At 45.0% G+C, this 14348-nt stretch overlaps 1 long non-coding RNA gene across 1 annotated transcript; it reads right to left on the bottom strand.

Annotated features, from left to right (window-relative positions):
• Positions 1-7205: 7205 nt before the first annotated feature.
• Positions 7206-8888, bottom strand: LOC120902644. Its single transcript, XR_005739453.1, has 3 exons — positions 7724-8888; positions 7457-7639; positions 7206-7401 (listed from the first exon to the last, which is right to left on the bottom strand). It is a non-coding gene; the product is annotated as an uncharacterized LOC120902644 (long non-coding RNA).
• Positions 8889-14348: the final 5460 nt, after the last annotated feature.

Here is a 14348-nt window from a genome sequence, read left to right as displayed (position 1 = left end):
CTAAACACAAAGTTTCAGGCATGGGGTCAAATTTTGTAAACAAAATAATTGACTTACAGTCAAAAATTGGCGCCTTAGAGACAAAAATGTGTGCGTTAGAGCCAAAATTTTGAATAAACGACTGTAGTTCCGTATTTAGTTCAAATACAGGGGTTCCCGCAGGTTCTCATAGTTGTGAGACACTTCCTTAACTCTTTCCTATGGAAAGTGAATTTCATATGATGGACCCTGTTTGCTCCTTGCAAATTCCTATTGTATTTGTCCAACAAGGGTGCTATAGAGTACATTTCCCATTACAAAAAGTTGATTTCACTTAAGAAAGAGTCAATTAAGTGTCCCACAGCTATGACAACTCCTGGAAACCCCTGAATCTGTTCCACTGCGTCCTGCAAACGTCCCACTATGCATAATTTGCATTAATTGTTCGTTTTTTTTTTAAATGTCTGTTTCATCTCACATACATCACATACTTCAGCTAATTTGTCGCTACTTTTAATTGGGTGTGAGTCCGTTGGAATCCGTCCGCCACTATCGGTGAACATTATCGGAACAGTTGCGTGAGCGTGCAGCTGTCTGCATTTTCCGTTTCCAAAAAAAGGGGGTTGGATCCTTATGGGACGCAGCGGACATTCCGTTCCGGATGCGTGCACACGAATACCGATGATATGGAGGAGATCCCGAACGACAGAAATGAAAGTATCCGTGTCACGCTTCTAACAGCTTCTGATTATGTGCATTTTAAAATAGCTCTCCCTTTCTTCTGCACACAAAAAACAACAGTTATCTGTCAACCATAATGACCGCAAACCATTAGTATCAGGTGAGATAAATGGTGTACCACCAGCTAGGCACAAAATACCGTTCAAGATAATAACCATTGTTGGGGTAAGAAATTTGTTCTGTTTTTGTTTGGCTATGCTCAATATTACCAATTAAACTACTGGCGGCAATCAAGCGGCCGGCCAAAAGTACATTTAAACTTTCCCAATCGTCCATACACCATCATTCTCCAATATCGATTAGATAAATTTAAATAAAGCACCAGTTTGGTGGCAAACCCACGCAATAGCCACATTTCCACAAAAGTGACGTGTACCTCACAAATGTCGCTCAAAACAAATGGACTATTACTGCTGCGGCGTAGAGTTTCCCTCCAGAAAGCAATGAGTCTTACTGTTAGATTCGGTTCTGTTGTGCTGAACTTTCACCCCGGAAGTAGGTTGATACAATCAACCCAACTCCGTGCCCCACATCATCAATGGCTCTTCCTGCTTCAAAATGGCAATTCGCAACAACGATCTAAAGGCGCACAAACGATAAAAAGTAATTTACTCCCGCACTAGGCGGAGCGTTGTTCTCTCTGTGTGTCCAGAAATGTCCTCCCAGCAACCAGCGGCATTACGACTTCAGGCGGAAAAGCCCACAGAGAGAGAGGCGATTTTGTCGAATGACAAAACAATTGCAGTTTCTGACATTCCGCAGCGATGGAAATGACACTTTCAAACGAGTATTTGCCACAGTGGGGGACACGGGGAGGACTTTTCACTTGTCCTCATTTGCTTGGCGAAAAAGCGCAAAACCGCGGCACGACTCTGCGGGACCAAAGAAGGCAGAGCAAAGGACAATAGCGGGAGCAGCGCAATTTTATGTTAAAACGATATCATAACATAAATTTTTATTGTGTATCGCCAGCTGGAGTTGCAAGATTTGATAGCCTGGCCGGCAAAAGTCCGACTTTTTTTTGTCGAAATGTCTAGACTTTTAATTGAATTAGGTTTTTCGGGGTCCGGTTAGTGGCCGCTAGGCAGTGAATCCGCCCCTCCGCGGGGGAAAGTGCTTGCATAAGTATATCCACACAATCATGCTCACAACATGCATAAGCCAAATAAGGCTGCTGCTGCATGGAAACTACTCCTCGCACATCAGAATGTCCTTTCGATAAATCGACTCCACCCAAAGACACACACAGTCACAGTGTGTAACTGCCAACACCGTCTTCCTCGCATCGGGGAAACTGCAAACCCACGTGAAAGCGAACGATTAAAGCAGAACAGCAAGACCAAGCACTAAGATCGGACGATTTTGCAACGGACTAATGCTAACACACACAACAAATCGGACAGACAACGAGCCAAAAGCAAATCCACAAAACGATTGGAAGGCAACGAGTATAACCAGCGCGGCAAAGCGATAAAGGACAACTGTCACCAGTGACATTTATCGCCTCCGCGGCCCGGTCACTTCCTTCCCCACTCGGAACGGTCCCACCGCTGCTGACAAACGACTGGGCACTTATTCCGATTTGTCTGTCCGCCCCGAAAACTGGCGCCCTTCAAAGTCGTTCTCTTTCTCGTGGAGCGATTGCTTCTACTGCGTTCGTTCTTAAATTTCAACGAGATTAGATAACACCCCGAGACAGTGACCGAAAAGTTTATGACGGTTAGCAGAAGCAGCAGAACCGCTCGGACCGCGAACGCCGGTCGGGGCATCATCATGACCATTTCATGGGTGACCCCCTTTTCTTCTCCCTTCATTCAAAGCTTCTTTCTGCTCTCGTAAATCCTCTTAAGTCGATTGTTTTTTGGATTTTTTTTTTGGTTTTTCTGTCCTTCTTCTAATGGTCCTCTGTCCAGCTTCGAAGGGCAACTGGCAGCGGGCAACACAATACAGCAATTGTCCCTCTTGATTTCGGCTGTCCAGCTCAAGAAGGACGTCATATGCAGCCACAGTCACAGGCGGGTGGGTTCGCTCGTTCGCTCGTCCGGTTCGAGGATATAATTAGCAATGCAGTAGTTGAAACGAGGAGAAGAAACTAATCCATTACAACAACGATTCGGCCGTGTTCGGTGTCGTTCCTTTTGGTCGGGATGCAACAAGACAGACAGAAACAGGACATTGAAGGATGAAGATAACGTATGTGTGACCTTCGGAGGATGATTATTTACACCTACATAGGCCGACTGGTAAGCGCTCATGTTAGGGCGTTGAGTGCATTTTGGTGCTGGTTTATCTCCCAGGAGGTTTAAAACGGGTGACATAATGATATTCTAAGTAATGACGGTATTTGGTTTGGTGGATGAAATAGTACGAGATGTAGATGCTATTGAAGGAAAATTAAGGCATTTACAAACCAAAGCAATACAGGGGTTTCTAAGTATCTTTCGAATGTGCACAACGTTATTCACCGCATGCAAGGTGGTTTTCAACTGCTGTCATTAATTGTATTGGTATCACAATAAAAGTTCAGTTCTTGCACATGATTCTTAACACATAACAGATTCAAATTCTGTTCAACAGTTTCGTTCTTCATCCAACATGGTTACCAAAACCAGTAGCCAGTAGTTAAGAACCCACCAGTAGCCTATCTAGTCATCTTAGATTGAAGTACAACATATGACAGTTTGAAAAATATCTCTCAAGCAATGAAAAATGTTGTTGACATTGTTAATCGACTCGGGAAACCCTGCAATCCTTTGGATTCGATCATCTGCTTTACAGCGTTGGTCAAGTATTTTTAATTGTTTCGCAAACTTTTTTGAATCGATCCCACGATATATTTTGGCAGTTTTCCTAAAACATTAATTCGTCCCACAGTTTATTTATCGTTTTACGTAAAGTGAACTTGGGAATGTTTTGGGAATTGAGCTCAATATCACCCTTTTCGACAGGCTCTTAGGAAATTCCTATTCGATTTGCCCATAAAAGGTGCTATAGAGGTGCTCAACTCCCAACATAGATAGTTTAATTCTTATAGGAAAAAGTCTAGATAGTGTTCCACAGCTATGAGAACCTCTGAGAAATCCTGCATCGTCATAATTATAAGAATAATAAAAATAACAAAGGTTTCACAATCAACAGGCAACAAACAGTCAACAAAAAAGAAAAAAATAGGTAATAATATATGAGCATATATAATCCTAAAAGGCCAAATCCAACATCAAGTCGACGATCTTCTACGCCAAAATCGTCGTAAGCTTTTTGAATACAAAAACACCCGTACAAATACAAAATATTAGCAAAAAAACTATTTCTACTAGTCACATTTCAATGTCTCTCAGATTGCTTTCCCTCCTCTAGTCCATAGATTTTAATCTTAATTGAGATTGAACATTCCTATGCAATTATTTCGCTTGATTCATTCCACAAATTCATCCTCAGACTACATCTCCTCTGGACCAACTCGGTCCAGAAATCATTATTAACATGGAAATCAAAAACCGCTATGAAACAATGAACTCGAAAAGCATTGCAAAAATAGCACACAACAATGCACCTGTTTTATGGTGCAACGCGCAGACATGACGCCGGACAATCAAGCTGGACCGCGCATCAACAGGGAATATTATCATCATCCTTCGCCAGTGTAGTGCTGCCGTAGTAGAGTTTGCTATTTTAATTAGAAATTCCTGTCCCTTCCTTTCCAGTTTGACGAAGAAAGTACAGCAAATCTATGCTTCAAAATGCAAACCATCTGACCGCCGGAGAAGAGCAAAACAAACAAAAAAAGACACAGACACACCGAAACAACCGTAATCCGAGCTTAGAATAAGCAAAGCAAGTTTTTTTTCCCATCCTTCCACACCTTCATTAGTATGTGCGGGAAAATTCCTTCCCATGGAAGCAAAAACAAAAAAAAAGACAAACCCTCCCACCGGATGCAGATGAAGCGAACAGAAATCAGTTTTAATCAAAATTCCTTTAACCATCTTGGCGCGTCGGGCCCACAGATTGGACGCTGACCCCGACGTTTCCCTCACACCCCAAAAAGATGAAATATATTCGATCATCTTTCAGCAATTTATTTCCACTCAAAATCACTTCCCGTTTTACCGCAAAAGACAAAAAAGGGGGAACCCGTACTACGCGGAAGTTACTGCGTGCAAACCCCGGGGAGAGGACACTTCCGTCGCGCTTTTCGCGCAGATTTCTTCCCACAGTTTTTTTTTTGTTGTTTTTGTTCCTTTAGGCTGCTGCTCTCCGCTGACTAATTACTGATGCAAGCGATTCAACATTTTAATTACGGCAATTAGTTCAAACCTGATTAAGAGCTCAACTTTATCAAACCCACGCCCTTCTCCGCCCGCAATCGAGGATAAGCGAGGCAAAGAGAGTGAGAGGGAGATACAGAAATTATGCTTCCACCCAGTGACCAAACAGAGAGATTCACTGGTTCAGAAGAATCCACTAATAAATGGTAAGATAACATGAAAGCAACACAAAAAAAAGAAAGGCACTCCTCTAACAAATCGAAACAATCTACCAGCGGCAGGCGCTTCGTGGCAGGTTAAAGCGCTCTCCCACCGCGCTCCAACGTTGTGTCCCTGTTTGCTTAGTTTCCTGGGGGGCGGTCAGTTTTGTCCTTCCTTTTTTTTTGCACTGATTTTCCTATTTTCTTCTCCCCCTCAGCAGCGTGCATTACTACTACCGGACCTTTTGCCTTCGCTCGGAGCTGCTGAGCTGTCACTTTCACACAATTTTTCTTCAAACAACCACCACACCTCGAGCAGCGCAAGGAAAACCGCCAGAACAAAACACACCCGGCAAGGAACGGAGCACCGAGGAATGATCGAACCTGTGCAAAAGAGGAGAGCTGGTGGTAGCTGGTGGCGGGCGAAAGTAAACACAAAGATGGACATCGTTAGGATGATGAATATTTCTTCCACACCGGACGGATGGAGCGGGGCAAAAACCCCCGCTGGCCGACGCTGGTACCGCCGCTTCGTACGACCTCATGAATTATGAAACGATGTGGCAATTTCCCGGCCGGCCCAATTTCGCTTCTGCAGCCGAGTGTGTGTGTGTGTGTGTGTGTGTGTGTATCTGGCCCGTTCTTTTTTCTTCTCTTTTTTGTGTCCTTACACTCTAAACAAAAAGCTTCAATTAAGGAGGCAGAAAGAAAAATGAGATTCAACGCTAAGCCAGAAGACACGCTTTCCTTTCTTCTTTGCGCCGTATACCCATCCCAATGCCTCCATTTTCCCAACCGGGCAGCGGGCAACATAACTATGAGCAAACATTGCCGCGGCGACTGGGCAGGACTCTTCATCCTGACCATGCTGCTGCTACTGCCGACACACCATTTCGGGCAACAAATCGAATATACAACGCGCACCGGAGGTAACACACAAAGGTGGCTAATGATGAAAATTCACTCACAAGACGAACAAAAAAAAAGGAAAAAAGAAAAAAAGAAAGTAAGCAAAGCCTCGGCAGGAAAAGAAAAGCCCGACCCGAAAAGAAAGCACCTTGGCTGGAGCTGGAGGAAAATAATGATAGTGAGCGTTGCGCCCGGTTCGAAACAGGGTGGCCATTTGAGCGAACAAGTGAAAAACACTTGACAGCAATAAATCACGCCACGCTGGTAATAGTACACAAAGAGAAAGAGAAAGCTTGGCAGGGAAGAAAAGCAACAATTCACACACACACACACAAAGCGTGCGCAATCAATATACAAAACGATTACAATGGCTACAAAAGAAGTAAAACTGTAACATGGGTAAGAAAATGGCAATTAAATGCTAAGGTGTATCAGACAAAAATAAAAAAGAGAAGAGAAAAATGAAGAAACGATAGATCTATAGACTGGGATGAAAAAAAAAACACAAAATATAAACACATAAGTAAAAATATTATAAATCAAAGAATTAAATCAGCTTACAGAAATGTAAAAACAAAATAAGAGAGAAAAATAAACAAATAAATAAAGAAAGAATAATACAAAATGGGTAAACAGACACATAAAGAAGTAAAGTAATCATAAAAAACTAACATACATAATTTGTTCATTTAAATTGTCACAATAGGCTCGGAAATCGGCAATTGAAGACTAAACCATAACTTATTTGATAAAAATGTAAATTGAATGAAACTAAAGCCAAAGATAAAAAAGATAACAAAACAAAGAAACAATAGATCTAAAGACTAGGATGAAAAAACACAAATTATAAACACATGAGTTGAAATATCGTTGAAATCAGCGAGTTAAAAGCCGAAACACAGAAACGTTAAAACAAAATAAATAAGAAAGAATAATACAGAAATAGGAAAACCGATACATAAAGAAGTAAAGTAATCGTAAAAAAACAAACACAATTTTTTTTTAATTTTAATTGACACAACAGGCTCGTAAATTGGCAATTGGAGACTAAAACGTAAGATAGTTAATAAAAATTTAAATTGAACGAAAATTTAACTACAAGGAAGACATAGATAAGATAAACTAACTAAGAATAATTAAATTTAAAAGACTCTAATGCATGAATGAACCTGTAACTAATAACCTAACAATTCTGCTCCTTTCCCTTGTTAACAATAATTAATAATGCCAAATAATTAATGTTAATAAGATAAAATGGTATTAAAAAATCCTTTTTTTCGCGTTCCACTAAGTGATTCATTGCCCTAAAAATAATTTACATTAAAAATGATCATCCAGATTAGGTTAAAAATAGCATACCATTTCCAACAACTTCCGCATGAACCAATCCAGCGCCAACCCGGCAAACTGATAGCAAAGTACAAAGCAGCGTCCTTCATTAGCTTAATGTAATAGAACAGCTAGAATCCTTTCCTTATTACATTTCCCATTTTTTAAATGCGAAACTTTTCACGCCTTTCCGGTGCTTTGGTTTGGTAGTCCCTTTTGAAAGAACAAAAAGCATAGAAAGATAAATTAAGGTTATTCCTTTGAGCAAGTACCAAACTAACAAAAAAAAAACCCTACCTGCAAAAATTAACCCCATTCTATGGGTGTGATATCCCGTGTTTTGCTTATCGGACCTTCATCGGACAGGCACCGGGAAGAACTTCAAAAGCCAAACCTTCTTTTTTTTTCCTCCCGTTCGCAACAACACCTCACTAAAGTGTGTGTAATCAACATTTTGTGCAATCAACACGAAATGGATTAATAATTTAATGGGTACTACCACATTTCTCTCCCTTGTACGGAAGTTTTTTGTCCTCTCTCCCTTTTTGTTATCTTTAAATATGATTGGCAGCAACACACACACACACACACACACACACACACACACAGGATGACTGACAGCGGTTCCCGCTTGGTTCGTTCTTTTCCTGTTTTCGGGAATGAAGCAAAGGTGCGCTTATCCAGTTGCCCACTCTTCCGGCAAGGAGTGCTGCCTGGCTAGCTGACGGGGCACTTTTTTCTGCGCTATGCAGTTTACTCCTTCATTATTTTAATGCCATTATGATAAAGGCCATTACGCGCCAGCTCCAGCCACTAGAAACCGCTTCGTCAGCCAACTTAGTTGGCCAAGCTCGGTGGCGGCCACCACTTCAACTCAATTTTCCCCGGAAGTTCCGGATTTTACAGGGCGCACCGGGTAGAAGCGGGCAGAACACGCACGACTCCTTCCTGGACTCCACTTTAGGTGGCCATATCCGGTTATATCCGGGCATGTTTCCTGATTATCATCTGGCGATTTGCTTTCTCGAAGCAGCGACCAGCACCAACCCCAGCACTTCCCTCCCAAGCGGCCAATAACAATCAGCACAGTATGTTGCGGCATTGCCCGGAAAGAGGTGCGTTATCGCTATCAAACGGCGTGGTAACGGGCTGCAGGATGTCTTCAAATGGCACATTGGTCGTTGTCCCCAGTGCCCGGGATGGATGCTTCTCGATTTGGCTCTCTTTTGCATCTGCTCATTCGCCCTCCTCCTGCACAAAAGGTGCGTTATTTTAATCGACCCAAAACTGCCCCGCTGGATGACTTTCACGTGAGGACGTCTGTTAAACCGTTTGGTGCGTTGTTGCTGAAATGGGACGTGTTTTATGATTATTGGTTCGGACGGACGGTAATTTCGGGCGGGACCGGCTTGAAATGTGTTCGACTCCCCCGCCCCGGATTTCCATACACCACCTTTCTCTCGCTCTCTCTCTCGAGGCATCGTTTGTCGTTCTGGGGGGGGGGGGGGGGTTTACGATGTGCGATGATGACGGATAATGGGTCAGAGATCTATTTCTCCCGTGCTGGAAAGTGCGACTGTACGATTCCTCTGCCGGGAATGGAAAATATGGATGCGCACACGGTGTGCGTGTGTGCGTGTGAATAATAATTTATTTTTACGACCCATTCCAAAACAAAACCCGAAACAAAGAGCAAAGGATCATTATTTATGACGGAACGGGTGGATGCATATAGGCCATTTCGAATAAAACTTTACATAACACACAGAGACTGCCTGGAGAAATGATGGGGAAGATGATGATGATGATGCTGCTGCTGCTGCTGCCATGTGCCGGGACACCCGTAACGTGTTACCGATGTGACCCTGTGGTCACATCATCTCTCGCTCTCTCGTTTCGCCCATTAAGGTTTATGGTGTGCCGGAGCATTGATTGCATAGATTAATTTAAAATACGGCGCCCTTATGTTGCCCCTTCTGTGCTTCTTTGTTGGGCCTATCGGGCGTATCAGGCGTTTTTGGTTGCAATCCAGCTTATGGGTGGGTGGACGGTGCCCTTCGGCTGGCAAGAATGTTGTGCGCGTTTAAGAATTCCACACACACACACAGTCTACTACTGACCACACCTAGCCGACACCAAAGCCGACAATAAGGCTGTGACGTTGGTGCCTTCCTGAGTTGATGCACCTTCAATGCGTCGTGTGTGTTAATAATTCTCCCTGCGCATTACTACTGCCCCTTCTCACACTACCCCGCTTACCACCATCCACGGCAAACAATGTGGTCCGATTGTGCGCCCGCGGGCGGAAATGCATCACGAGTGTGTGGTCAACCGCCCTTTTTTTCTGCTGGCTGCCGACATGTCACGTACGGGACACACCCGGGCCTCATCAAAAGCGGCTCCTTCAAACCCCGGCCGGCGGTAATTAAATACGATAAATAATTAATACTCGAATGCAAATCTCCGGCGTGACAGACACAATGCTGCCGTGTGTGGCGCACCGTTTGTGGTTCGCGGATAGATTCGCAGTACGTGTCGGTGGAGCAGAAGGGACGCCGCCACGCAGCTACGGCAAAGGAAAGGTAAGTTTGAATTTCAATCAAGTGCCATTACTCATCGCCCAATGACTATTGGGCGAAGGTTCCCTACCTCGCCATCTTACCTCACCGCCTGAAGTGGGGGGCCACGAAGAGCAAAAATTAACGCGCTGCAGTTCGTTAGCGAAAATGTAAACAAGTCCGCCGCTCGCACCTTCCGCCGGGCAAAGTTGGAGCTTTGCTGTGGGAACCTTATCACCTTACCCGCGCTCGTACCCGTCCGACAGGTGTTACCTACGATTTTACGGGGGCCAATACCTACGACACGCTTTGCAACACACTCACACACCACGCGCTTGGGGACAGAGGAGCGTCAGACACACCTTTTTTTGTTAGTCTCTTCTTCTTTCGAAACACTTTGCGCTTGTGGTTGGATTTGTTTACCACACGTGCGTTTCAAGCTTATATTTCCCTTGATTACCTGCAAACAGAACCATAAATGGCCCTCAAATGGACCCATTTTTTGGGGGACGACGAAGAACCGAGTGTTGTTTTTGTTTTGTTTTCCGTTCCACACGCGCCGCTTGTGACATTTCGACCCGGCCCGTCTATAGTGCCTGGTCGAAATGTTGCTCGAGATCTTTGACGGACTTTTGACGGATTTCGCGTTTAGTAGACATGTAGTTGGCTAAATTAGGTAACATTTCCGCTTCATATCAGTGCTCCTCTCTGCACAGTGAATTATGCAGAGACATCTTCCTCCGAGTCTATTTTACATTGTCAAACCTCTTCATCTGGAAAGCGCTATCCCGCTCCCGCGGCAAACAAACAAACAAACATTCCATATACGCCCGATCGGCTGTGAGTAGTGTGCTATCGACTCGTGATATATCGACAACAACAGTTTTCACTTAAACAGATCTTTCCTTCTCCCCCCCCCCCCTCCCCTTCCAACGAGTTTCTAACACGCGAGCTCGCTGTTGATCGGGATCTCGTCTATGAATGCAAATAATCGCGGAGATGAGTTGTTTGTCTATCCCATCCCGCAATGTGTTGTTGACGAACCGTCTGCCGAAGGTGTACCGCGGTCGAGGCGGCTAATATTTGTCCCATACATCACGCGGGCACGCCAGTAGCTTCAGTACGCTCAGCGCATGGCTGCTGATGCTGCTGCTGCTGAAGGTCAGAACTCCCTTCCCTAGTCTCCTGGGCTATGAAAGATCCAGAAGTACTGGTCGTCCACCATCGGCTGATGGTGATGATGGATGCTGTTTACGCCGTGACAACTTCACAACTCTTGTCCTCCTTGAAACTACTGCTAGCACACTCTGCATATTGGATGTCCCGAGAAGTTTAGCTCTCGGGTCGCACGCGAGGCTCCAAATATTCGCCATGCGTGAAAGAGCTACCGGGATAGGCGATAGGGGGGAATACTGACTTCATACACCCGTGTCATACCTGCGACCGAAACGGATGACTCAACGTCAACAGGTACCGGCAATGGCAACGTAACGCTCCTAGCTGGCGAGTTGTTTTTGTATGGCAAATGCAAATCAGTCTTTCGTAACCGAGAACCGAGGAACCGGGTTGAAGGGTTAGGTAGGTTCCCGCGTGTGCTGAATAGGTCATATTGTGCTCGTACAAGCCGCGGTGCTGTTGAAGTTGACAACACTTGTCCAACCGAGGGTGGGGGGGGGAGGGGTGAGAGGCCCACCCCATCCAAGCGTCCAAGCGTAAATGAGCTCGCACGCTTACCGGCTTCAGATACCGGCGCCACACGGGTGCCCTTGCAAACTGAAGCAGAGGGCAATCAGAATAAGCCGCAACAGCAGCAGCAAAAAAGGCCAGCTCACCCAAGTAAACAAACAACCGAGACAGAAAGAAGCCGATTCTACTCCACTGTCCACTGTCAAGGGCATACGGTACACGCACATACGAGATTGATCAGATTGATGGTACCACCACCATGTACCCCGTTGGTCCCCCGTCTGTATAGTGGTTACGCGATTGGGAGTCGATAATTTTATGCAAATTGAACCTTTTTAACTCTTCTCACCGTGCCCCGTTTTCCCCTCGTTACCTTCCCGGGAGCTTGTAAAGGCCGAAGAGATTACCTCTGCGATACATATCGATGTGCAGCTGGGAGCAACGAATAGTAGTAGTTGGGAATCTTCCATCACGCGACCACCGCCTGACCGCAAACACGCGGTGCGGCTTTAAGCAGGGTCCAATAGCGCACACACGCGGTAATTTTGTGTAGGCGTGGGCCCGACAATCCGCGGCCAGCGTAAACGTATATGGTGGTGTCGAGTTCATCAACTACGGACTCCACTCTTCGCCGTAACTCCTCCAACCTCCCTGGCAATCGATTCCGGGTGACACGTGTTCGGAACTTCACGTTTGGCGGCCGCAATCAAACGCGTTCCCTTTTTTGGGGAGAGCGGGTTAAGCGCTCCTTGACATTGATGAGGCACTTTCGGGCAGGAGGGGTTTGGTGCAAGAATGTCGCACCGCACTTGTCGCATCGCTGGTTTATGGTAATTGCCATAAGAAATCACCCTTGTCTTCCATATATGTTCGACACGCTAGGTATAGAATTATTCAAATCCCTTCTGCCCCATTAGTATGCGAATGTTTGGTGCGCTAAACAAAAACAAAACACTTTGGCGCTGGTGTGAGCAAAAGGTTGTTCGGTGGCAATTTGTCCAATGTCCTCTTTTAATGTGTGTTTAATCGAATCAGATTTTGGGAGTGATCTCATTATCCCTGTTTTGAGGTTTAGGATATTAATCACTTTGTTACCGTGGGTTTTTTATGTCAAGAGATTATTTTACTCTCTCTTCTGGTATTATTAGTCACTTGGTAGTAGATTGGATTCCAAGAACTGTACCCCGAAAAAAAAACAAACCCCAAATGTTGCTTCGTTTGAAGTAGGGCCCTGTCATCTTAGCCTTCCAAACCTACCCCTATAAACAACGACACCATACAAACAACTGTCAATCATAGTAAGCGTAGGCGTCCAATGGTGTACACTCCTCCCTAGTAGAAAGAAGAAGAAGGATTTCAAATAGAACGTTATTTTTTGTTGTTACTCCATTGTAAGCACTCTTACCTTTTCTCTCCTTCACTCTTCAAGGACAAACAACGACAAAAAAAGAAGATCTAAGATTAAAATTCCACCCGAGTATGAAACACGCATTACGCATTATCATAAACCACCATTAGAGGGTACGCCATTATTAGCAAAACAAGGGTTCCCCAGGGGTTGTCCGAAGCGGTTGGAGTTGGATCGAATCGGTTCCGCTTGACCCTACTCGCAACGCCGCGTTGCCGCATGTCACCGGGCATCTTACTTGCGCGGGCAGCTGAAGTCGGTTGTGCGGTTTTCTTGACAATTTACCCTTTTTTTTCGTCGGTTGTTACTGCTGGCCTTTCATATTCGTACGAGAGTTATGCGTGCATCGCTGTGCAACGGAAAGAGGGAAGTGATCCCATTTGAACCCCATTCGGATCGAAAACCTCGCTGAGAATCGCTCTTTTCTTGGACGAGTGTTTCCTGTCACTGTTTTTTTTTTGTTGGTGGTGGTTGGTAGGGTCCTGTTCATTTCCTGCCTGCCCGTGGGGCATTACGTTGCGCATTTTTTGGCCGTCCGCCAGGTCATAGAGCAATCTCCATCATGCAATGGGTGGAATGGGCAGGAGCAGTACAAAAACCTCACACACAACAACATCCCAAAAGAACTGTCCCTTGTGAGTGACAGTTTGAGTGGGTTCTGGTTCTAGCGTGACACACTCACACACAGGGGGGTTACAAATAATTTAGATGTCATTTATTTAATCAGTGCAAAATGGAAAGTATGTTCCTGGGGAACAATAGAACCTCAAAACCGCACAACCCTATCCTTTGGACAGCAAAAAATACACACAGAGCATTGTCCTTGTATGGTGCACGTGTTTGCGGGACAGTTCAAACGCGGGGTGATCCAAGGTACACCGCTTGACAGTGACATCGGAGCGGGTTGGACGTGCGATCACAATCTGCGTTGGTCACTTCACGTCATAGGCGGAAATTAAACATTCATCTCCGTTCGTGGTGAAGGTGGACAGTTCTGGGATGTGTTTTTTTCCCGTTCGATTTCAAGCATGAAACGAGGGGAGGGACACATCTATTCTTCGTCCTCGGAAGCAATGGTTCCACAGAGGAAGTGGAACACTGACACTTCACGTCATAGGCGGAAATTAAACATTCATCTCCGTTCGTGGTGAAGGTGGACAGTTCTGGGATGTGTTTTTTTCCCGTTCGATTTCAAGCATGAAACGAGGGGAGGGACACATCTATTCTTCGTCCTCGGAAGCAATGGTTCCACAGAGGAAGTGGTCGGCAG

This window comes from Anopheles arabiensis, chromosome 3 (assembly GCF_016920715.1).
Source record: "Anopheles arabiensis isolate DONGOLA chromosome 3, AaraD3, whole genome shotgun sequence".
Classification (NCBI taxonomy): Eukaryota; Metazoa; Arthropoda; class Insecta; order Diptera; family Culicidae; genus Anopheles; species Anopheles arabiensis.
This window is presented reverse-complemented; position numbering and strand designations above follow the sequence as displayed.